Source organism: Rhodnius prolixus, unplaced genomic scaffold (genome assembly GCF_049639745.1).
Source record: "Rhodnius prolixus isolate KJV_2025 unplaced genomic scaffold, Rpr scaffold_1, whole genome shotgun sequence".
Classification (NCBI taxonomy): domain Eukaryota; kingdom Metazoa; phylum Arthropoda; class Insecta; order Hemiptera; family Reduviidae; genus Rhodnius; species Rhodnius prolixus.
The window spans coordinates 54553308-54581002 of NW_027411581.1; the positions used below are offsets into that span (position 1 = coordinate 54553308).

Below are 27695 nucleotides of genomic sequence, written 5' to 3' on the forward strand. Positions count from 1 at the left end.
GCTAATATGTATTGTGGTTCTGGGTTCGATTCCTGGTCTAGGCCTTGGATTTTATTTAATGTTTGAGATGAGAACTTTGAAGTAAAGTATGTTTGCCAATCGCCTCCGTTTACGACACCTAATTGGTAGTTAGAAGTAAAGCCAGCCTGAAATAAACAGTAGGGCTCATTACATCCTTGTAATAACTAATATTAGAGGTTAACGTAATTTAATTCTTAAATAAGAGGTGATTGAAATTGTAAAGTTTATTTACAATTTAAAAACAGTTGTACAAATACTCGTATATACACAAAAGGAGTTTCAGGCTGCAGTGCCTATATACTCTCCGTAACTTTAATATTTACATTGGTTAATAAGTCGAACTTAATACTAAGGCAAAAAAAAACTTACTATACACAGTTAATTAAAGCAAGATATGCTTAAACCTTTTATGCTTATATTTTTTATAATTAAGAGAAGTTGTAGTCTAATACTCTTTATATGTGGGTAGGGACTGTGTATACAGGAAGTTAAAGTTTTCCGTAGAGCTATAGATAAATGTAGACACGCTGGCAACATCAAGTGCTACATGCATGTAATCTATGGGTGTCCATCGGGGATACGACCCAACTAACCTTAAGCATTTGTTTTGGACTCTTTGTAACTTCCCATAGTTGGTGCAACAAGTATTGGACCACACAGAGGCTGCATATAGGAGTAAGGAACGGATATAAAGATAATAAATTAGTATTTTATTAAGAAAATTCTAAATTAGGGTTGCGGTTTAACCGAAGAAAGAGGCTGCACATAATTCCTACCGCTTTATCGCACACTGAGTTTATTTGTTTTGTGAAAGTTAATTTGGAGTCTAACACCAACCCGAGGTATTTAACTTGCTTACACCACGTGTATTTGAAGACTTGAAGTAGGTGATTGATTTATATACACGTAAATACATACATTCACACTCAAATATATATGTTACATATAGTATATAAAGGTAGGCAGACAAATATACAGGGGTAGACTGCAGACTGATTTGTATATAAAGAACTAACCACCCATGGGGTATAGTTCTAGCAAGAAGTGCAAGAAGGGTTAAAATAAATGAATGACGTCATGAGTGACGTACAGTCTAGACACCCCTACTTTCTCTTTGTAATCTACTCTATCGGTGTAGGGGCACGCTCGTGTGTGTTTGTAGGAATGAGTTTCTATTCGAGCCTAACTCTGTGTGTGTTAGGGTTTGCCTATTACGTCGATGTATATATTATAATCAACGATGGCAAAAGCAAAACAATGAAGACAGAATAAAAAGATAATAATACAGAATAAATAAAATAAGAGACTCTAGCGGCTAGACCAAGATCTTAAGACTAGTCTGAACTGAAAGAGCTGACTGGTTTGCCCAGTAGTTGCAGCCCTCTAAGTGAAAAAAAGAATGGAACTAGACTTGGTTAGACTTTTCCACTTTATTCCATCTAATCACACTGTCTCTCTCTCTCTGTCACGCACACGCGCATCTCTTACTCCATCCCATCCTCGACACAATAACAAATCCAAGTATCCAGGATCCAGAAACTGAACATGCCTTGCCATAGAGAGAGAAAGAGAGAGGAGAATAATAGCGAGCAAGAGCTCACCCACTCTTGTCGCGCATCTCTCAATCTTGGGCCACTGCTGACTAGAATGTCTGAACACAGACGGTCTGGCTGACATCCTCTTCGTCCCCATTGCTCATTAACTGAATACAAGGTACCCTATATAATAATCAAAAAGGGGTATTTTTCTTTCCCTTTCCTTGTTACTACGCTTATTTGCCAAACAAAGTAAGATTAAAACAATAATTATAATTACACTAAAACTTTCAAATTTACTACCTCCACGAACCAAAATATACATCTTACGGATGATAAAATCGTTTGCAGGAAAATTTTATAAAATTTAATTTAATTAAATAAAGGTTTTCGTCTCTCTTTCGCTCCTTCAATCCCTCTCTCTCACTCTCTTACATCAATAACCAGTCAAGTATTCAAGGTACATGTATGTAATGTATATATGTGCTTGGGTGAGGAGCGGAATACCAACGAAGTCGAACGAAGTACAAACAAGAAGGTTTAATAATTATTTGGTAATTTTGGGAGAATTGTGTTTTACCAAAAAAATTGGAAACCTTCTGCCACATATTTAAGTGATCAACATCTTTCATGTAAAGGATCAAACTTATTCCTTAATTTATCAAATAATGCACTTAACTTGTGAAGCATGTACTGTGCCTTGAAAGCTGCCTCCTCAGATACTGAGAGCAGTTGATAACCTCCTGGCTTCCTGGCTTGCGAGCCAGAGGAGGCACTTTTGAAGACACAGTACATGCTTCACAAGTTTAATAAAGTGCATTATTTGATAAATTAAGCAATAAGTTTGATCCTTTACATGAAAGATATTGATCACTTAAATATGTGGCAGGAGGTTTCCAATTTTTATGGTAATTAAATGCAACTCTCCCAAAATTACCAAATAATTATTAAACCTTCTTGTTTGTAACAGATGTAAAATTATTTTTTAGCCATTTTGTGTATGCTTGAAAACATCTAAAGCTCTTAACATTTGAGTTTTCTAAGAAAAATCACTCGAAAAACGACTTATTTCCCGATATTAAGAAAAATACTAGCTTTATGCCTTGGTAATATTTTCAGTAGAAAGAGGAAGAAAAAATACATAAAAATGACCTATCGCGTGCACTTCTATCTCTTTGATAACAAGTTAAAAAATTGAAATATGATTATAAATACTAGATTTTGAAATGGTCTAGCACCTTTAATTTTGAAGATATCGAATAGCGGTTTCCAGTTTCTTTAAAACTGTATATGAAAATGGGGGTCAACTGCGAACCCTCACTTTTGGTCGCGCGTCAGCCGCGTTTACGGGCAGGAATCTAAAATCCAGTCACCTATTCTAAAACTAGAGGTGACGGACAACAAATTTTTCCTCTACCATTTTTTGCTCAGATTAACCGTTTAAGCATGAAATGCATTTGAGCCGTTTTAAAATGAACAACCTGTATATTGCACTTAAAGAGCGATATCCTTAAAGGTGCTTAACTAGGGTACTTCAGAGCAAAAGAACATATTAAATGGCCAAAATTAAATGTTATGGAGTTAACTTATGCTAAAAAAATATGATCCGAGCAGGGACTACCTGCCCAAAATCACAGCTGTTCTTATGGAACTTGATCATTAAGTATCTTCTCCAATTTTTCCTTCATCGGACGGCTGGTGATATTATTCCTCTGCATTTAGACAACAAATAAGCGTTAACCTTTCTTGCAGATTGCATTAATGCAAACAAGTATCCAGAATTCTTTCTCTTTTAAGAAGTGAAGATCATACATTCTACTAATTGTATCTCTCTAAAACTGGTTATCAAAAAATTTGACTTGATCGCAATACATCCATGTTCCAGTAGTAAGAGAAGGAAAAATAGCAAAAAAAAAAAATATATATGAAACGAAGTTATGACTCCATTACTTTTGCAATCATGACAGAAGTGTTGTCATTTTTATTACGTCATGAATCCTCTAACAAGGAATTTTTGCCCTTCTTTTGATTATCACGCTTAGACAACAAGTTAGGTTTTTATTGTACCCTTCTACTTATTACAATTTTTCGGCTCTTACGACCCCGGTCCTATCTACAACTTCTCACTTTATTTTTCTCATCTAGCGCTTAATCTGCACTGTACCAAAAGGACTGGTAGCATTTGTTATTATTTCTACGTTTATTTCCCAGACAAGAAATGAGATTTTTCATTTTCATTATGAATGATCAGCATTAAACTGAATACTCCATTGTCTTATTTGTAGGAGAGGCGTTTGTTTTTATGCGATGATATTCACAGTTATTTGGTTAGAGTTATTGCCGCTGGAATGTTTTTAACCAGTGGAAGATCTACTGCTTAAAAAAAATAATAATAATGAAATCCAGCTGGGTTTTTAGCCAAGCCACTGCTACCATAATCAAGATACAAGAGCACTCATGTGGCTGATTTCAGCATTTTATTGCATGACATGTTGGAAGGCCAAATCTGTACTTAATTGTACTGTCGGCCTCCGGTTCTTTCATTAAACCACTGTCTTTGCCACAATCTCCATCACTGTACAGTGAACTGTAAGAAGCTTCTAGCAAGAGGAAGATCTAAGAGCTAGCAGCTGGATTTAAAACTAGGATTTCCGCGATGGAATCCAGTGCCCTAATCACTGAGCTATACACAGTCCTATTAGCCTCAATCTGGAACCTACAGTACTTGAACTCTAGGAAACAGTTAATCGCTCCATTCTTAACCCTGTCCAATCTGAAAATCTTCATACCCCATCTTCAACGCACCTCTCTAACTTAACAATCACATTATTCACACTGACCTAAAAAATTGTATTTCTGCTTGAACTAGCCTAATCCCCTGTTACACTAAGTTTCATTACAAACTATCTTAACACATCAAACCAGCTGATATAAAAATCTGTCCTAAACTACCATTCGCGTGAATCCTTACCGAAGGATGTAGCGTCGATGGTCTCGCTATTGCCAGAACACATTACAGACTACACATGATCCACTCCTTCGAATTCACTTCATCGGTTTCCTGTGGTTACCGACAACGTCGGATGTCTTACAATCAAATCATTCAAGCAATTTTTCTTCATGTAAAATGTCATTTCGTTTAATTCTTATATTCATAATTCTAATAGGCAACTGTACTCTAACTCAATCATTATAATTAGACCTTGGTTGAGAGAGACGACAGAGGATATGCTTTCTTCATATCAAGATCCTTTGATGGACCGTCTGAAGAGCTCCTACAACTCAAAATCAAAATACTATACGATCGCAGTACGAGACAATTAAGGATCAAATTCCTTCATACAGGAAATTAAAGATACCATTGTAAATAAAGAGATCTAGCAAACAGTTTGTAGTTCCTTTAAAGTTTTATCCTTCCAATCTATTTACCCAAGAGTATTACTATCATCTCAGCATCTTTACAGTTTTTATTTGCTATAGGACGGAAGTTCTATTTAAAGTACAAAAAAGAAGCACAAAAATACCGGAAGTAGGCAACTATAGTCTGGAATTTATTTTTACTTTACTACCAACTGTCATTATATATTTAAAGATAAAAAGGGAAATTAAAAAAACAATTACAACTGAAGGCGATCTTTTACAATTTGATGGTTCAGAGAAATAATAAAGTTGGCTACTTTCGTAAAGTCGCTCCATTCGTAGAATTAAAAGAGAGAGAAGGCAGTAAGAGAAAGTAAAAAATAAAAACGAGAAAGATTTAAAGAGGACCTAAAACGGTTCATTTATTAACAACCAAAAGTTAGGTTATAAAATCTCTGGTTTGCCTGAATAAAACCTGGTTAGGTGATATGTTTTGTAGAACCTTATTTCGTTAAAAATTGTTTTGGGCTTTATTCGAAAGATAGTAGTTTCCAGGAGAAAACATATAATTGTCACATAACAATAATATTTTATTATTACAAAAACAAAAACAAAATCCGGAACGCCAGACCGTAATTTCTAAAAGATACAATCCTGGTCAAAACGGGACATGCTATTACGGAAATCCGAACCCAAAACACCTTGGATGGGCAAACTCTAAAAATATTTATCTTTTAGGAGTAGAATAACTCCTAAAGTCTGAATTTTGAGCTCTTTCACTTAGTTATTTTATTTTACTTTTTCCGAGAGAAATCGGTAGCTTACGCACATCGATGCTCGAAGCCTACCATTGAGCAACAGTAAATTATTCTTCTTCTAGCCCCAGAGCTAGGAAAAACCTTAAAATTTATTTATTTAATTATTTTTCTGACATTTAATTAGGAAAGGCAGATACTTATGTTTTCTTTTAGTGTAAATGGCCGAGAACAGTGAGCTTTTGCGTACCCCCTGTTCTAATAGCGATTTTTATTAAATTCATTAAAAAAAAATATCAAATCTTAAATTATTTTCTTAGGCTAATTCAGTTTCTTTACAAGAAAACTCCGTGAGGCAGCAATGCAGATTCCAGTGGGTGTAATCATCTGAGTGATTTGGTCATCCAAACATCTGAGGAAATAAAATCTATTCGGAAGAAATAAAAGAACACCAAGCTGTTCGCAACATATCCACCCACCTCATAAACTAACTTAATCAACACTTTATTTTAGTTGTTGTTCTGTTATTGCTATTCGGTCTTATTTATTTCTATTGTTTATTTTCTCTTTAAATATATTTATTTATTTTTATGGCAGAGCATAGAAAAAATTGGTTTTTATAAGTACGCTATCTCAACTTGATATAATAAATAAATAAAAATGAAAAACTGGACACCAGAGGGTAATAAAACTAAAATCTTCTTTTTATTATTATTATTCATTGTAAGCTTGTTCTTTGGCTTTCTTATTTACCCTCGCGCCCCTTCCATCGGACATTTTTTTTTATTGCAAAAGAGCCATATAATATAATTGGGCTTATTACACTAGTTTATGACTATCCAGTGAAGTGTAAGTAATAAGTGAAAAAAACTGGAATATATCACTAGAAGGTTATAAAAGAGGAACGCTGTTATAAAAGTGGAGTAAAAAAAAATTTTGGTCACGCAGTGTTGCCAGACTTTAAAAGTAGAAAAATAAAATGAGCAAACATATCGATAAATTATCTCGATCTTTTTTAAATTTTCTTTAATTTATTTATATTTTTGAAGCATATAATCTCCTTAGATATTTTCCCAAATTTTCTTAATTTTGGGGAGCCATGCTTGGAATAGTAAAAAGTAAAGGAAAGTAATCGCTTCTTCAGGCGGGGCTTAACCAATTGGGTATCGTGGACGGGAGCGGAAGCATATACTTTACTGTAAACAATTTTTTCCTAATAAATAAAAAGTAGCTAATCGCAGGATTCGAACTGGGGACCTCCCACTTACAAAGCCATGCTCACAGCCAACACCTATGCTTGGTATGTCTGGGAAACGTTAGGAGAGTGAGGAGAAACCAGGAAAGTTCCAGTTTTACAGAAAACTTAACCAACCTGCATAGCCACGCCCTGAAGTAGGCAATAAATTTGTCGAAACGTTGGCAAAATGACGGAGTTGTTGTTTTTTGAATTGAACCCTTAATATAGTAGGAAAGTTCCTTCGGATTGCTTCCGCGCAATCCCTAGAACTACTTATAATGGGCTTAGATAGCTATCAGAAGAATATAGCTTTTTAGTTGAGCCTTCCTAGATTCTCTTAATTTGAATTTCAGAATAACTAGGGAAGGCATTGGAATGAAGAGATAAACTAGAGAGATAGATAGACAAACTTTATTGATATTTCCATCACTCTTTGTCTTCACAAAAAATAACACCAACAAAAAGCACTTCGGCTTGGTATTTACCGTCAGTCTGGGTATAAACTACTATTGTTACTCAAGATACAATTGATGTTTCCAAACTGAATTACGAATTTAAAGAGAATTCAAATATAAATTTAAATCTTGTTAACAAAAATCTGTAATTGTACGTGATGATAACTGAACAAGCATTTTCGATCCCCGACCGTACAAAACAAAGATCTCCTATGCTTGGGACAACTCCCACTTTCCAAACCACCTAATCCTGTAAGAACTGGACAGACGCCCACATAGTGTTAGAAATCTGCTTCTTTTCTCTTCCTCTTGCAGATCTGTCGCTGTAGCTCAGATCGCATCAGACTATTATTAAGCCACACTAGTTTGAAAATAATTTTAATAAAGGGCAAATTATTGGCATCCCATATGCAGCCAGCTTGATTGAGAATTAACTCCCCCTACAAACAGTGGGAACTGGATCAACAACTACCCTTACAAAGTCTAGTAGCCTTTCGAGAGCCTTTATATAACCTTCTTTCATATATTTATATGACCTAATTAATTAACTAATTTTTAATAAAACCATTTAAAAGCATTTCTTCAACGAGTTAATCACAATCGCAATACTTATTCATAAAAGCAGTTACAAGACACAGTGCCAACAATAAAATTAATTCTAGATAAACGTCTGCTGCACATAAAGTTACATTTTATCATTTTTTTTTCATCTTTACAGTTGAAAAATTTAATTAATGTAAAAAAAAACCTAATTTTTAAAAAACTATTATTTTAGGTTTATCGAGATGTAAAAATTTAATAAGTTGTTTTAGCTTGTGCGGGAATTAAAAAAAATAGACTAAAGCACAAAGCGCTACCTAGAAGTGAAATAAAAAACTAAATCATCCATCTATATAAAACGTTGAAACATAGTAGTTTTACAATTAAAAAATTGTACGTTCATGTTCATAAAGTTGAACAAAAAAAAACGCTGTAAAAACAGTGTTTTTTAAAGCAATTTCCCATTATGATATATATATTTTCCGACTTGATTTATTTACTTGCTTTCAGTGAAAAAAAAAAAATAGCGTGCAGATTGTATTGAATAGCCTTTGCGGTACAAAGTTCATCAATTAGGCCGGATTAATCATTTTTAATGAATCTAATAAAATTAAAAAAAAAATCATTGTTACTTTCAGTTGAAGAATTTTAATCGCTAAGTTGCAAGTTAGCTCGTTGGTGTAACTCATTCGAAAAATAAAGTTTGCATTTCTGGGGATTTATTTATTTTCTGTTGAGGTGTTGTGCTCTTACACTCACACCCTGGATGTTTTATAAGAAAAATACACTTTTCCACATTCATAGTTCAAAAACAAATACTGACAGAGAAAACTCTGACGAGATCGCTTATACTTTATTTTAGAGATAAAACAATCATACGCTAATTTCTTTCGTGAATGATTACCATTTGATTAAACACAGCTTCCAACAAACAATGAATTTTGGCTAAATATTCAGTTGTCCTCTTAAAGATAGCTGCTTTTAAATTTCCACCAATTAGAAAGTGAACGTTGGCGCCATGTGCATCGTCATCATCGACTCGGAAGGTTTTTGATATGAACCTAAAAGCCTCTCAAGAACATTTCACTATTATGCTACCAGTTAGCAAACCATTTATCCGTCTTAACACGCTGGTTTATTGTACACATAATGGGTTTTGGACTTACACTCATCATCAGAGATATACGAGGTCTGTAAATTAAGTAATGAGACTGATTTTTAAAAAGGACTCAAGTCAGGCGAATAAGGAGGCTGAGGAGCCACAGGAATGAGCATGGAGTGGCACACTTCAACCTCTCCAAGGCCCAAAAAAAGCAAGGATGGCGAAGTCGAAGATCAAATGCAGCTGATTTGTTTTTTCGATATCCACGGAATCGTCCACAAAGAGTTTCTACCTTATGGTCAAACGGTCAATCAACACTTTTACCGAGAGGTTCTTGAAAAACTTCGAAAAAGGGGTCTTTCGTGTGAGACCAAAAACATCAAGAACAAGTGGGTGTTGCATCACGATAATGCTCCTTGTCATACAGCAATTTCAATAAGCCAGAGTTTTTGGCCAGTAAAAACATTCCTGTGGCTCCTCAGCCTCCTTATTCGCCTGACTTGAGTCCTTGTGACCTTTTTGCTCTTCCCGAAGTTGGAAAAATCACCTCAAGGGAACTCATTTTGGGGCAGTCGAAAACATTCAAACGGTTGTAACCGACCAGCTGAAGGCTATTCCAGTATCGGAGTTCGAGCACTGCTATGAGGAGTGGAAGAAACGTCTCCAGCGCTGTGTGGCTTCAGAAGGAAGTTATTTTGAAGGTGACAATATAGAATTGTAATTCTTTTTGAATAAACAAATTTAAAAAAATCAGTATTATTACTTAATTTACAGACCTCGTATTAACCAGTTTGGTGCAGAGCTTTCGACTTCACTTATACTTCAGTTCTGTCAGTTACTATACTTGCAAGTCAGCAAAACAAGCTGAGTCAACACTGTGAACAGTTCAGCTATTATTTAATATCCGGCAAGTGTGTTATAATTAATAATAATTACATTTACAGAGGCTAATTTGAGGAATTAACAATCGGAAGTGATAATCTTACAAAAAAAGGAATATCAAGTTTTAGATTAGAACGACTTTTCGTTTTTGTGATGTACACAAAAACCCATAGTTTGAATTTCCTGTTTTAAATTCACCTTCTATGTGACCTGATCACAGTACTTCCTCTGACGTAACAAAATACAATAAATGAATAAGTGAAAGCATTGAGCGTTTTACCTAGAAGCCCGACAAAACAAAACAAAAAATACTCCATCTCTGTAAAAACCTTGCAAATAACAGTAATTTCGCAATAATAACCTTCCAATTTAGTTATTAACTAAATAAGCTTAAATTTGTCTCCCTGCCTCTCGCTCGCCCCTTTTTCCATTTATCTACCTTTCTCCCTCTGATACCACAAATTACATTCAGTTTTTCCCATTAACGTTTCGTCGGTGGTTTTATTTTTAAATGAACAATGTAATACGGCTCAATTAAGCAACACTGTAGTCAACTTTTAACTAGGAAGTTATTAGTTATGTCTTTTCTTTCTTGAGGATAGAAATTGGCAATGTGGCCAATTAAATCTGAAAATCATATTTTGTTAAAAGAATGATGAATATTGCAAACCGCATATGTAATTGCCAATTTAAAATAAAAACGTATGCCTAAAAAGCAATTGTACTTAAATCACAATTTTAAAAAACTGTTTTATTTTTTTCCTGAGCCAATACAATCCTTTTTTACATTTAATAACATTGCACTTTTGAAACAAAACCTGCAATTTACAACCTCTCTTCCTTCTAAACTAAGTATTCTCTTTCAGTTTGCTAAGTATGCAGTAGTTTTAATGATTATAGGTTATGTTTCGTTGCTTTTGTATTTTTTGTAATATAACCTCCCACTTTGATAAGTACTCAGTTTTTGGTGCCTCCTTCCTGAAGAATTTTTTTTGAGGTCGTTTCTAAAGATGAAACACGCTACCCTTTTTATATACGTTTGCTTCGTTATACATGTTATAAATTACAAACATTACAACGAAACTGAGTTAATACCGGTGCCCAAGGCCCATCATTTCACTATTTCTCACTAGAACTTTACACTAATAGCTTATCATCTGGACTTTGACTTTTTTTTTGGCATTGACATTTTATCATTTACATTTATATAGCCATTTATAAATAAATATTTACGTGTCTCTGATCTGATAGAGCTGAGCCGACCAATTATTTTTCGTACATTCAACCACGAATTTAACCAACCACATTCATACTAATAAATTCTAGCTCGCCAATAAATACATACACATCGTGACACTAAATAAACTAACGTAATTTATTCCTAACAATCAAGCCAACGTTCATACCGCTGGGAATAGAGTACTCATATTCGTCGTACCCCTGTATGCTCAACCCAAAACATAAACCCGAGATGTACAAAGACTACGAACACCCGACACTCCAACCAACTTGAAGAACTTGAAACTGTCTCATTCACCTTTCATACTCTCCAATATTAAACGCGGGCATAATCTTAAAATAATAACAACATACTCTAGCGTTATTCGAAAATTCTATGTCCATAATCGGAAAGGGGTCCCCGTAAGTTTGTGATTTTCCCAGGCATTCCATCACTGTCTAAAATCTACTTCCTTAATGCGTTGATTATAATAAGTCTGACACTAATTTTGCATAAATATACCCCGCAGACGAAAAAGAGGAAGACCGAGAATTAGGTGGCTGGATGATGTAGAGTAAGACATCAGAAGCCTGGGAGTAAGGACATGGAGGAGGATTGCTTTGGTAAGAGAGGAGAAAGAAAGGGTGATAGAGGAGGCCAAGGTCCTTCGAGGACCGTACAGCCAGAGGAATGAAAAATACCTTACAGGCAGCGTGGTTTGATCTCAGGCTCCTTATCGTCATGATTGCCTGTTCACTCAGTCTCAGGCCTTTAAATCATGGTTGTTTGGGTGATTATTTGGTCATCATTGTTTTGGAAAGCGCTTTACTTGTAATATGATTTTTAAAGTCAGTGGGATTGATTGACTTGAATGTCAGAGGGTCTTTTTCTATCTTTACATTCACGTTGGAAAGTTTTAGAATCATCTGGAACAGCGATAACCTTCCCTTTGGCCTCTATAATTCATCAGTAACTTCTCGAATCAACTTCGGATTACTATCAGGAGTAATTTTCAAATTTTCCTATTTTGTAATGCACCGTTCTTGCCTGAACCTTTCCCGTTTGATCCCGCAAACGTTTCGCTGTTGTAACTCGATACCCTTTGCCATAACTTTGCGATTCCCTGTTAATCTTCCCTTCTAAATCCCTTCCTAAAACAAATAGCGCAGTGACTACACCCTTGTCCTCTCTCTCCTCGCTAGAACTTACCAATTTAATGTTATTATTAACTATTCTGGAAAATTCGAGACGTTGATTTCATTTATCCTCGGGCAGTAAACTAACTTTTCTGGACTCCGTGAAATCACTTCTGACCTTTCTATTATCTGCCTGGGAACCACCCCAGCCCATCTATGATAATATAACTGCATTAATTGCTCTGAGACTAGTCTAACTAGTGCTCACAAGATACATTTCTATTTAATAGCTACAACAAACTGTTCTCTATGTTACAAATAATAACAATTTCACAAAGAGTACAACTAGACTTGTTCTGAACCTGAACATACTTGTACCAAACAAAACCCACTAGTAATTACAGAGAAATACATATATATATATATATATATATCGTTGGATAATAATGGTTCAAAATTCTCTTTGAACACCATATTAGAAGTTGTGCTCCACTATTAATTATGTACATAACTTGGCTACATACTAACTTCTATAACAATAAATGGAATGGTTTACAGTCCATTGTATTGCAATTCATTAATTACACATTTTGCAGGTTGCATGTAATATTATTCGCTGGGTAAAGACAGTAACAATATGTTTGATAATTATGAGGTATTTAAAGAGTGATTGCTCATGCTCGTTTACTTGTTTTATTGTAATGTTAATAGTTGGTAACACTGGAAGTCAAGAAAAGCCAAAAAGGATTTCCAAATGCAAATAGAAAATCTGCCTCTAATTACAACACGTATTACTCTCTACAGTAAAATAAAGTAAAAAATTAAAGCAATAAAATTAAATTAAAGAAACTTTGTAAAGAAGTGTAAGAAAATAAAGATTATGTTGATGTTCCTAAGATCGAAACATCAATTAATGAAAAGAGATAGTGGCTAAGCACAAAAAAGTCAACAATATTCTTTATTGTAGTAAATCAATTTTTGGACAAAAATATATTTAAAACTGTAAAAGTCTCAAAACTTCGTAAGCGTTTTAAAAAAGTATTCAATTGAATATTCTAGAATCAAAATGCAGGATACGTCAATGAATTGGATCCTACTTTCACATGTAAAGGACTAACACTTTCAACTAAATATTTTCCTGGAAAATGGTTTATTTTTCCGGGGATTTAGATATTTGCAACTATATGCATCTCTTAAAAGTGACACTTCAGAGAATAAAAAAGTAAAGTAAAGTAATCGCCTATCTTTTCAGGCGGGGCTTAACGTCCAACCACCAATTAGGTGTCGTGGACGGAGGCGACTAGCAAACATACTTTACTGTAAATTTCTTTTATTAACCATTAAATAAAATCCAAGGCCTAAAAGACCGGGAATCGAACCCAGTACCACAATGCATATTAGCTTTGCAGGTATCGCCTCAACTGCTCGGCTACCGTGGTGCCCATATTTAAGAATAATTATAATAGTTACATAATTAGCTAAAATCGTAAAGACTGAATAGAAATATTAGTATTACTCACTAGTGCTCCAGCATCAAAGTGAAGCGTATCCCTCACCTGAAATCAAACCGAATTTATATATATTAAATTGGATAAATTGGATAAGTTGGATAAGTGGAGTGGTTATGACATTTAGAGACTTCAGCAAAATGGCTAGCCTACTTCAGAGAATACTTTGTACAACATATGGCTCAATCAGTTGGATAATATTAAAGATAGACTTAAAACAGCTAGTACCATAACGTGATGAACCATAATATATTGCACGAAGACAAATAGCTCAAGGACCACACTCCGACCCGCATACTTCAAACAACTAGTGGACTAATTTAAGAAAATAGAATTAAAATAAGGGTCCGTTATGTCCAAGTGTACCTAGGACGTCCGTCTTATGGCTTAGCCATCAGCGAAAAAATCTCAAGTTATGCCTAAAGACAAACTCGAAGCCCCCAATACAAAACTCAAACATTTAAATGTTAAACAAATAAATTGAATACAAATTTGTATAACAAGAAAAAAATAAAATTTAAAGTCTCCAAGAAAATTTGCCACCACTACTAATTTCACAGAAAGTAGGATATTTGAGAGATCCTACGATGATAAGATATACGATGGCAAATCCGATGAGAAGTATAATTTTCAGGAAAAAAACAAAAAGCCACCGGAGCGCAACTAGTGGGCGGTGCTCAAATGTCATTTTTGAGGTGCCAAAATAAGAGAGATTAACACATCTAGGCAAAAACTCTTATAAAAAATAAAATACTATAAAGTTACAAAGCATGAAAGATAAAATTGTAATCATCGCAAAAAGCGAAAGAATGATGATTTTCTCACTCTTACCAAATATCGCTTGAACGCGCTGCTGAAAAACATGAAGCCACCGTTTATATGTTTGCGTGCCTTAAATTAAGGATTACATACATACTAATATCATGCAAACCTGCATACATATAAGTAGTATATATTTATCTTTCGTGGAAGGAAATAATGTAATTTGCAAGAAAGAGACATTAATCAATACAAGAGGAATATTTTCCTTTTTTTACAGTTTAACCTAATTGTAGGGTAGAAAATAAATAAAATGAATAAATACTGAAATAAATATTTCGCCTAATGGATATAGAATTGAGAAAGCATGCAGCCAGGCACGAATGAGAATACTGGCCAGAACTGACTCTCTGCTGGCTGGCGTTTACTTTAGATTAATACAGACACAGCTAATCTATCAAAATGGTAGTTTATACAAAAACTACTAAAGAAAAAACGTGTAATCATTTAACTATTGCAACTTTTACAGACAAAAAAATAATAATTAATTATCAGGTCTCAAAGTTTGCTCCAACATACTTCAAGCTTCTAGCTATAATTTTCACAAAGCTAAAACAAGACGAAATTGCTGACAAATTTAATTGAATCTTTGAACCTAGAGCCCCCTCAAAAAAAGCACAATTGTCTTTCAAAAGGAAACCGTATTAATTAGAATTTTCCTACACGTTTTTCCGGAACTAGGGGGTGGATAGTAATGGTGTTTTGGAGCCTAGTTCCGGTAGAAGAAAACCAAAGGTGTTCGAAAAGTCAAATATTATTATTTTCATTTTGTTGTTCAGGACTTTTGCACCAACTGAACTGCAGTGTTAAATCTTTGTTTAGTTCCTCACTTTATTCATTCCTGCCAGTTCTCCCAGTTTATGTGTCGAGCTACATTCTTTTCGTACACTGATCTTCGATGTTGCCCTAACATACCTTATCCGACCACGCTAATAAATACCTTCACACCTTTCTAATATCCTAATCAATACCTCTTTCACAACTAACCTTCAAACTCAAACTTAGATAGCCTAACACCAATGAAATATACCTCTGGATGAACCATGCTCCTAGCATGGACAAATTAAAAACGGAGACCTACTTTATATAATTTACAAAAATATGAAAAACCGTTTAATTTAAATGCAAAAATTAAGTATATTACTCATATTTGCTGGAATAAACATATTTACTTGAAACATAAGAATATATTATTTACATTATTATTATGCTGTCATTCAATAAATTCTTCATGCTGGCACCATTATGTTGGTAGTAATTATACACGAGGATATTATTAAGTAGAGATGTGGCAAAGAGAATCTTATTGTAGATATTTTTGGGTCTAGAAGTCATTTAAAAAAACATATTTACGGTATCATAAAGGCTCCAGTTGAGAACTCTTAATTCTGTAGAAGCAACTAAGAGAAATACCCTTATGGAGGAACAATTTTTACCAGACAAAACCTTCAAAACATTGGATAGGTATCGGGCCTTAAAGGAAACTTCGGAATCTCGTTCTTGAGCTGGGAATTAAGTTGAAAAATTTTTGGTTATATTTGTGAAAATTAAATCAAAGAAACTGGACGTACTCTCGGCTCGTCTTGGGTATCTAGAATGAAGGAAACACACAATAAAGAACAGCTCCTCGACTTTTTTTGGCGATAAATCTTCACACACATCAAATGATAGCGCGTTTGGTGCTGACTTTTCTAAATAATAAACGCAAGAAAGTATTAATAAAGAAAAATTGTCAAGTTTATTACATTGATTTTACCAGAAAACTGTATAATGACATCACAGGTGACTAAACAGTACAATTAATAATAATTCAGGTAGCCGTGGCAACAAAGCATGATTAATTGATTAGAATTGTTATGTACGAAAACCAGGGCAAGCGATACAAGACTCCAACCAATGTTATTGAAATGGTTTGTATGTTTGTTTGTTGGACAACCCTCCGGTCCCCATTGGTTAGCTTGTTGGCTCATGGATTAGCTCTTTAAAGCCAGCTAGACAAGTGCTTCTATTCCATAACTAATTAAGTACATACCTTTTAACCCACGGGGATCATATTATATTCGAAACTACAACTCAAGTGTCTTGGTTATTTCAAAGGTTAAATTTGGAGCAGCGTGTGCTGAATTGGTTAGATCACTACTTGACCTTTTATAGGAAATTGTCTCCTAGTTTGTTTTACCTTTTGTTCAGAAAAGGACTTCGTTTATCAGTGTTTATGACAGTTTTCATTGGTTGGTTTTCAGCATAGATAATGTGAACTCCACTGTCTCTCCTAAGTCCTTAACTGATACAAGTGGTGGGGGAGCACCTTTCAGAAATTTAGTACTCATAAGACTTGACTGTATACAGGGTGTCCCAAGCTATATGGATAACGACTTTTTCTCGGAAACTAAGATAGCTAGAAAAAAACTAAAAAATACGTGTTCCCTTAGTTTTTTGTTAGGAATCCAAATTTAATTTGTAAATTTTTTTCGGTGCTTCCAGAAGCGAGATAGAGGCACCAACTTCATTTTTTCAAATGAGAAGGTGCGGTTTTTATTTCAGAAATAGATTCCTCTATTTTTTTAAAGAAAAATTTACTTGAACGGTTTTTTTCTGTGAGCGATATTTTACAAGTTATGAATGAAAACATGATTCTTATAAGAAATGCCAAAAAAATAATATTATAACGGTTTTTTGATAGAATAAGAAGAAAAGTACTATTTTATTATAATTAAAAGTACTATTTTACTCCTCATTAATATTATAGATCATGCTCGAACTGGCCTCCACCATTAGAGATGCATAGACATGCTCTTTCCTGCCAATTTTCCCTTACTGCCAAAGAAATAGATTCGGCTTTAACCGAGTTACGGGCATCTATTATTCTCTGCTTTAGTTCATCTACAGATGCCAACCCGGCTTGATTCTGATGCACCTAGATTTAGAAATGCTTCTAGGTAAGCAGAAATAAGGAAAGAAAGAAAAAAGTTATGAATAATCACCTTGTTTTTCAGGTATCCTCAAAGAAATAGTCCATAGGTGTCAAATCCGGTGAACGAGGTGGCCACTGAATCGCCCTCCGAGTTGATATAACACGCCAATCAAATAGCCTGTCGAGATATCTCTTTACATGCCTGATGGTGTTATATCAACTCGGGGGGGCGATTCAGTGGCCACCTCGTTCACCGGATTTGACACCTATGGACTATTTCCTTTGAGGATACCTGAAAAACAAGGTGATTATTCATAACTTTTTTCTTTCTTTCCTTATTTCTGCTTACCTAGAAGCATTTCTAAATCTAGGTGCATCAGAATCAAGCCGGGTTGGCATCTGTAGATGAACTAAAGCAGAGAATAATAGATGCCCGTAACTCGGTTAAAGCCGAATCTATTTCTTTGGCAGTAAGGGAAAATTGGCAGGAAAGAGCATGTCTATGCATCTCTAATGGTGGAGGCCAGTTCGAGCATGATCTATAATATTAATGAGGAGTAAAATTTATAATAAAATAGTACTTTTCTTCTTATTCTATCAAAAAACCGTTATAATATTATCATTTTGACATTTCTTATAAGAATCATGTTTTCATTCATAACTTCTGAAATATCGCTCACAGAAAAAAACCGTCCAAGTAAATTTTTCTTTAAAAAAATAGAGGAATCTATTTCTGAAATAAAAACCGCACCTTTCCATTTGAAAAAATGAAGTTGGTGCCTGTATCTCGCTTCTGGAAGCACCGAAAAAAATTTACAAATTAAATTTGGATTCCTAACAAAAAACTAAGGGATCACGTATTTTTTAGTTTTTTTCTAGCTATCTTAGTTTCCGAGAAAAAGTCGTTATCCATATAGCTTGGGACACCCTGTATATGTATAATATATATATATTCCTAAGTGTACTGAAGATGTAGAGTAATTGTATGTGACGTTCACTTCACGTGCAAAAACACGTAAGAATGTATTTCCGGTTTAATAATCACTTTTGCTCACTATGGATATTTTTGGTCCATAAAGCGCCATTAAGAGTAATCATCTACACAGTAAGAATGATACAGCCAGGAGCTTGCTTGATTGGGTCATTTGGTTTTTATTCTTCGCACATAAGCGTCATTATCCACAGCTTGCAAGAATATCTGGGCTCTAAAAAAAGCTTGGCCTAAAGATAAAAAGAAAACAAAAGCCAGTAAAACGACAAAAGCATAAAGAGAAATCTTGAAAACTGGAGGCTATGGCAGTAGCATATGACTTTAAGCATTTGAAAGCCAATGAAATAAATGAAGAGATTCAAAATCTACAGTTGCAGCAACATTAGATGACTTCTCGCGATATCTAAAGGACATTGAATTTAAAGTAAAATAACAAATCAGATGGTTACATCTGGGTGTGTGTGTGGATGGGTGGATTTTGACGAAGAATTGTCAAAACATATGGAACAAGGAAGCGCAAAGTTTTACGGAAGTTGTAAGGGCGTCAATATGGTGAGTAAATAAAGACGCTCCACAAAAAAGAGAGAATAATAGTGAGCAAAGATACAGAGAGAATAATAGTGTGCGAAGATAGTGAGAGAATAATAGTGAGTGAAGATAGTGAGAGAATAATAGTGAGCGAAAAGTGGATATAGTAAGGTCGTGTTGAATGTGAATATTACCGTGAAAGAACGAAATTGGAGAATGTCAAGATTCACATAGTCGCTTGGTGTATGTCCGAAATATTTGCTAAATATCCTTATTTCTGATTCATTCACCATGTACTGATTAAAGCATACATTATTATTAAAACAGATGTTATTTTGTCAAGATTAAAGGAGATAGCTTAAGTAACAGCACATGTAAATGAACTGTTCAACTTAAAATGAACAGCACATTCTAAATGAGAAAAGAAAGAAATATCAATAATAAACTTAATTATGTGATTGACGTTATATATGTTATGTGATTATTACAACAACTTAACCCAAATATTCGGTCTTTCACAGCCGAATGCGGTGAATCTTCACATTCACCAAGTGGATCTTCTCCAATTTTGATCTTTCATATATAAGTATAGCAAAAACAGTTTCAGATTAGCCTGAGGCATATTATTTTTTGTCTAATCAAAAAATGATATCCACGATTATTTATTATATCGTTTAGTTATTATTATTTTTAGTTAACACATATAAATATGTTATTTATATTTATTTATTCATTAAATATTAATATGTACTTAAAATTCTATTATTTGCGCAGAGTTTAGTTGGTTGCATCATGACATTGTAGAGACAGTATAATTTGTACATCCTCGTGAATATTGCAAACTTTACCAGATTAATTAGTATTGTTTATTTTTGTAATATACACAGTTCTAATTATTACTTTGAATTACATGGGATATGCCGGCTCTATATTGTTACATAAATAATGGATTTTACTCACGTCTCAGTATTTATTAAATATAATTCAAGTTTATACATATGTACTAATTTCACAATTATGAAGTTTTGTTGTTTGAAACGAGGCTTTCAAATACAATTTGTTGTTCATGAAAATATGTTTCAAATCGACTTTGTAATTTATATATCGTAACAATAATTACAATAATAATAATTAAATTAAGACCAGTTTTGTTGGGCTTTCACTACACAATGTTAAAACCATAATTTAAACCATTCTACGGTTAATATAACTATGTAATTTATTGTAACCTAGGCTCACGATTTGATGCCCACGATTATTGAACAACTCAATAAAAAAAAACCGCACCTCAATACTCCCAAAATCATCAATAAACAACGGTCGAAAACCAAAACTATCATTCGATAAAAAACCTCTTACACATGTTATCACCTTATCTATCCTACAATCATGCTGACCGGAGTCTGATAAGTGATTCTCCGATTAGCATCTATTCAATCTTAATTAGCCAGTTAATCAATCTCCTTATCAGACTTCCTGATTCGGCCTTCTTAGGATCTTACTCTTAGAAAAGGAGAAACACTGCGATCGAATCAAACTATATTGTGTACACACTGTACACTGACATGCAACACACGAGTACTTTTAGTGAAAGGCCCGGATCAAGAATAAGTGACATAAGCGCATTCTTGTCAGTATTGAAAGTATACAAAAACCAATACTGATAAGGCAATCTCTACTCTGAACACTAACTAGGTAACCACGTAGAAACCTTTCCGATTCATGATACTCTTATCAGTATTTAGAGGTTACTAATATTTATTTATTCACAATTTAGCTAACTTTGTGAATGTACTCTTTGTGCGAACTAGCAAACAATAAACCCTCAGCACGACCCCCATATTATTTATCCAATCCAATCTATGCGATGAAAACCTTGTTAAGTAGGAGAAGCCAAAGTGTAACAGTAATTTACATTCCTCAGCTGTAAATTAATTCGGTTGTTGTTAAAACGGGGACCAGTCTCTCAAATCAACATGTTGTTTATATTGGAAATCAAGCAAGTGTTTGTCCAACAACCCCTTCAACCTGGTGGCCAAATACACAACATAGTTTCCTTCTCTCTCGCGCACTAAAAGTAACTACAAAACTAATCCATTAATGGAGCAACCAGAGCACCTAAAATAAATCTAAAACCGTCCAACTACCTGGTTGGCTAATATTTTGGAACAGAGAATAGAAACAATTTGTGGAATTAGAACCACTCACCTGACCTCCTATGTCAAACCAGTAAACTTCACTAACCTGCAATAAAAGAGAAATATTATTATTTCAAAAAGTTAAAATTATATAAGCTAAGCAATATAGTGAATATTTAAATCAATTTCTGTTGCTACTATTCTGAAGGCCCTAAAGAGGCCAATATTTTTGCCAAAGTTAAGATATTTGTGCAATCACGCAGTTTGTTGTTAATGTACTAAATACTTGATATTTGACATTGATGTTTAGAAGGAACACGAAGGGCTTCTATTCTGGAAACACGGCTTTTAACCCATGTTATTCTTGTTAATGTTAATGTTATTCTTGTCTATTTTATTTTCTATTAATAAATTTTTATTTTTTATTTGCTTAAGATCGTGGTCTGTACAAAGAGGTTTGTACATTATTATTATAACTTAAATCATCAGAGATACAAAGAAATAAGGACAGAAAAGTCACTACAACCACTGAAAAACAAAAACTTTTTAGAGAGCACGAAGTGCAGGCAGCACACAACTCTCACTAATAAGGGACGATTGTATTCATGTCAGTATTCATACAATTCAAATGTCTAATATTTTTTTTTTTTAAATATGATAAAGTATGTGTTCTATCTATCTATCTATCTATCTATCTATCTATCTATCTATCTATCTATCTATCTATCTATCTATCCACCAAAGAAATAGGGATAATACAAAATAAATGAAATACTTATGTAAAGTAAAGTACTCGCCTATTTTTTCAGGCGGGGCTTAACGTCCAACTACCAATTAGGTGTCGTGGACGGAGACGACTAGCAAACATACTTTACTATAAATTTCTTTTATTAATCATTAAATAAAATCCAAGGCCTAAGACCGGGAATCGAACCCAGTACCACAATACATATTAGCTTCGCAGGTCTCGCCTCTAACCGCTCGGGGCTACCGTGGCGCCTAATGAAATACTTATTGACATATAATTAATTCCATATGAAAAAAAAAACTGTAATGAGCCCAGTAATTTCAACTGTAAAAAAATTCTTAACTGAAATTGATATTCTAGGCTCAAAATATAACTAAAGTAATATTTCTTTTATATATTAATAAATGTGTGTGAATATTATTAGATGTGCTCCTTGTTAATCTAAAATTAAATTTCTTACTTTACATGGCCCATCCACGAAAAGAGTAAATATCATGTAATTTCTTTAAACTTGATACTTGTAGCAAATCCACAAGAGGTTCCATAGGTATCCATAGAGGTTCGCTACGATTATGGATATAATCCCGAAGAAATCTCCCACTCTCAGGTTTGCCAACAAGGGACAACTTATAAAGAAGTGATTTAAGTCATCAGTTTCACCGGAATCGGAAACCTTTTAGAGCTATCCAGCCACATAACTATTCCCGTTGTGAAATAATCTTAGTAATCTAATACAGTAAATTCGCAACTGACATATAATTCGTGTTTTGATAATATAGCATTTAAAGTTGCTATAGGGCTCAACAAAGTCCAGAGAAGATATTTTCCTGTAAAAAGGGTTATAGTTGGAATTCAACATCCTGGGAGAAAGAGTGGTTGGTTAATTTAGAAATCAAATCCGTTTTCAGTTTCTTGAAGTCATAGTTATTTTGGTTTACCCAAATATTCTGTTCTCCTATCACTATAAAAAGCAAAATGTGTTCGTAACCACAACATGATGTTATATTTATTTCTCCCATTCATCATATCAAAGCCAATACCGCTCACCATGAATATCAGTGGGAGTTAAGGGACCAAGTTCACTAATTAGAATTCTAAAAAAATTAGAGTAAGAGATATTTTGAAATAGTTTTCTGTACAAAATTCCATGATTTTTAATTTTTGCATCGTAAACTGAAAAACTGATGTTTCCGAACAAACTGGAAGGATATTTTAAGGAAAATTTCTATTTTACCTGCGCAGTAAAATAATGCATTACGCAACATTATTAATTATAGTTGTTGTTGCACAAGTGCAATCAAAAGGAAAAAACAACAACACAAAACACAATAACACAATAACAAGGATATGTTGCAATGGTATAACCTTGATATTTGCTAGAGGTCACCAGCTAGAGCAGTTAGAGGGGGAAAATAGACGAAGCAAGAAGTGAGAACACCTGACACGGTCGATTCGCGCGATATTTACCTGTAAGAATGGGTGATGGCGGGCGAGGTGGCTACGCCATTTACTTCCATGGGTGTATTTATGCAACTAGTGTACTGGTTATCTAAGTGCGTCTCCTCTCAAGTACGTCAGTCTGCTTAGCTGTCCGTAGTCGTTTCCTCTTGCACTCGGACTCCTCCCGACAACTCTGTCTTTCTTTAATAAACAAACTGGCATTCTGCCGGTGACCTTGGCAAACAGGGTCTCCCATCAGACTCATACCTTTTCCCTTATTATAAACCAATGCGCAAAATGATTGCATTATCTCTAATTTACTTTTTTTTATTCAATTTTTGGGAGCAAAGGCGCTTTGACCGCTAAGGTTGTTACCGCCCTCGATCATGCTTCTTTTCTGTATTCCATAACCACTCTGGTTGGGATATCACCTGTGTAACCGTACATCTTCTACCCAGAACACCTTGCTCACTAAGACAATTTATGATTTAACTCATAAGAAATTCAGTTCCTAATTTTGAAATCTATAGCAGAGCTAGCAATGAAATATGAATGTATTTAAAAGTTATAGCCGATTAGAATGAATGGAAGAAAATGATTAGAGAAGGATTTTAATTTCGGTTAAGCTATAAGGATGGCAGGAATATAGAGTACTGATCCATCCATTAGTTGTAAGGTTCAACATGTGTAAATAGTGAATGTAAATATAGTGTGTGAAGCGAATGTATTTATAAGTAAGAATGGAGAGTGAGTGATATTCTAGTGATAGATAAGCACCTAGACGATGCTGGCTGTATGGCGGAAGCCAATGCCAAAAAAAGGCAAAAAAAAATTTGAATGAGTGGAATGAAATCATAAGACAATAAAAACTCTCTTGTGAAACTCATTAGATTTTCCTGCACCGCAGTCATCCGTGAAAATTTTCGAGAAAACCATTTATCGAGAGAAACATTAGTACGAGTAGGTTTTTTTGATGGCGAGACATCTTAAAAACGGAATTTGTGGACCAATCCCTGAGGGTGATGGAGGGAAACGTGTAATGAAGATGATCTGCGAAAGCTGTACCAGAAACCGGACGTGATAAAAAAGAAGACTTTGTTGGGTAGAATGGCTCCGCTGAGACCGCCATCCAAAGGCGAGTCATTTACGTATCCGCAATGGACCGAATGGGTGAGCAAATAACGTGAAAACCCTAAGAATTTTCGAACAGACTACCCAGCTGGTTTGGGCAAGGAAAATTGAAGTGACTTCCTTGAGGAGGCCAGACTCCAGTAGCGGGTTATAAAGCCATGCTGATGATGACGATACTAGGCTAGCCACCTCCAAACTTGCCGTCAATTACTGAGCTCCCGTTAAACCGTTTGAACAGTTTTGAAGTGTTTCAAACCTCTCTTAACTAGTGTTTACCATTCCGTTGATATAATGCCGCTGGCAGCAACACTGTCAAAACTAAATTGTAACTGTGTGTGTGTAAGAGAGAGAGAGAGAGACAGAGATATAGAGAGACTAATCTACCTGTTAGCTGAACTAGCAGCTACACCAAACTCTCCACTAACTATCTACAACGAGAGTTGGTGAACTATTTAGCTTGTTTTCCATTGCCTTCGATCGTCTCCAAGTTGCTGAACTACTTCCAATCCGTACACTCCGCGCCATTTTGAAAACCCACTTTACTCAAAACTTGTATATCTACAACTGCTTTCAAAAACAGATGACTAAAAACTATACTTTCATTAGCTAGCCCGTCTCCAAACTTTGGAGTACAAAGTTTTTTGTAAGGAAGAACTGACTAGATGATTTCCAGCATCAGAACAGCAGTTCCACAAGTATACATGGTAGACTAATATATCTGTTTGGCTAGCTTATGATATCGAATGACCAAAACACATCACATGCATTCTGAGTCTCCTAAGGGTGTTAAACTTGGAATTGTGGAACTTCCTTCATATTTTCTGCTTCCAATCAAAAGGCTAAAAGGCTAGCCATTTTGCTGAAGTCTCTAAATGTCATAACCACTCCACTTGTTGAACTTCTCCAATTTAATGAAAAAGGAGCGTGAACTATTTACTAGAACATGGATAAATTGTTTCTACTTTCTCAATTAAACTTTAATTTTACTGACTCTCCAATCTTTTGCTGGTTTTCGATCGAGAGAATTCACTAGAATAGTGGTCCACCAAGTGTGAACGTTTTCTAAATACTCAGTGTATATATTTACATGTTTGTACAAAATATCTCAACAGATAGTCTTATATTGTTATAAAGGCAGAGGAATAACTTCGCGATAAATTCGAGCACCATTTCTGCACTGAATGAATAATACACTTTTTTTCTTTTAATTTTCTCTACCATTCTTTCAATCTTCAATCACTTACTAGCGTAAGTTCTAATGTCCTCTTAGATTGCATAGACGAACGGCACTCATAAGTGCAGAAACTCAGAGAGATACTACCCATAATTCCTCATAACTACAACGACCTCTAACTATGTAGGCTTCTTTAATTACTTTTGATATTACAAGTATGTACATAAGATTTTAATTTGGTAAAAGACAATCCGTTACAATTCTCGCAATGAGGATCTACAGCAATGAAAAACCTAGAGTCGGAGAATAATTGTCGATAGTTTAATTCGAAATCGGACAACCAAAAATGCCACTCATCTGAAAAGATGTTTTGTTGCGTTTTCCTCAAAAATAATTCCAGAGATTTCAATAAAAATGCGTTTACTAAAAACACATATAAAGCCAGTTCTTTGAGACTTACAATTTTAAGTATGGTTAATTCTGTAATACCTGGTAATACTGTCTGTCAAACATCTTTCGACGTTAGAAAAGTTATAATGGGGAAAAAGTAACTACCCGCAGGTAAATGTCAGTCACACCAATTACCTATTGCAGAAGTAACTGCATCGAAGCACATAAATTTGAAGGAAATGCAATAAAAGCAGACAAATAATAGATGTTACGATGCAATAAAGGGCCACTCTATCTACCAACAGTTTCTTTCTATTGATTGAATTAGTATAACTCAGCAATACTTGGATGTATTGCGGGTCTACCGTATAGTAATACTTTAACTTTAGGCAAGCATCAGTAGCATCTATTGTAGAATAGAGGTATTTTTGGGGGGGCTTTTTTTTGGCATTGGCTTTCGCCATACAGCCAGCATCATCTAGGTGCTTATCACTAGAATATCACTCACTCTCCATTCTTACTTATAAATACATTCGCTTCACACATTCTGCCCTCTACTATATCCAACTATTTACATAAACAACAGCTAATGGATGGATCAGAACTCTACAGGGTGACCAGAGTTATATGCTCCACCCACTTTTTTTTTTAACGGCGGGAAATTTCGAAAAAATAAAAAACACGTATTTAATCATTTTTAGTCTAGTTTATTTTCAGTGATTGACCCATTTTTTTAAAGCCATGTATCTCGAGATACAGCATCCAACTTTTGTTTTTCAAATGGAACGTTATATTTTTTGTTGCATATTTTTGTATTTGAGCTCCTAAAAACAACAAAAAAAAATTTTTTGAAATCGGTTAGGTTTTTCAAAAGTTATGGGTATTTAAAATATGAAAAACAAATTTCAGTTTACTGTGAAAATTACGTCATTTTTTTTAAAGAATCTATTCAAACTGGGCACAACCAACGGATAGGCAAGCCAAAACTCTGGACTTCCACGCTTTGCTTGTAGCAGCACTTATGGTGGCAAAGTCAAGATCTAGGCAGGCTAGAGTAATTCGTCGTTTCAGATCATCGACTGAAGCCACGGAATTAAGGATACTTTACGCTTTATTTTTTTAGGTATCCCCACAAAATATAGTCCATTTGGGTTAAGTCCGGAGATCGAGGTGGCTATTGGATGCGACAATGAGTCCTTATACACTTTTAATGGAAATTTCTGTCCAGGTAACCTCGAACCACTCTCGCCGGGCAACCATCTTGTTGAAAATACATATCCAGCCGACGTTGTAGATGAACATCTTCAAGCGGAACTGGCAAAATGTCTCTGAAAAAAAAGTTGGATACCTTTCACCAGTTAAGTTCTCTCTGTAGAAGTATGGGCCGATTAGTTGATTTCCTATAACTCCACCCAAACGTTTGTAGAAAAAACAACCTGAACGTCGAATAACTCTAGCCAGCCTAGATCTTGACTTCGCCACCATAAGTGCTGCTACAAGCAAAGCGTGGGAGTCCAGAGTTTTGGCTTGCCTGTCCGTTGATTGCGCCCAGTTTGAACAGATTATTTAAAAAAAGTAACGTAATTTTGTCAATAAACTAAAAGACGCCACGGTAGCCGAGCGGTTAGAGGCGAGACCTGCGAAGCTAATATGTATTGTGGTACTGGGTTCG

General features: G+C 34.7%; 1 protein-coding gene across 4 annotated transcripts in view; it reads right to left on the bottom strand.

Annotated features, from left to right (window-relative positions):
- Window positions 1–27695, bottom strand: part of LOC141462280 (uncharacterized) — a 236355-nt gene that overhangs the window by 155867 nt on the left and 52793 nt on the right. The window contains exon 3 of one of the 4 annotated variants that reach the window (XM_074143997.1): window positions 13763–13798. The exons of 2 other annotated variants lie outside the window; for them this stretch is intronic. The gene's annotated coding sequence lies outside the window, so the exon portion shown is untranslated. Of the gene's footprint in view, window positions 1–13762; window positions 13799–23355; window positions 23498–27695 lie in introns of those variants that run through there. One more of the 4 variants, XM_074144005.1, reaches the window with a different exon arrangement.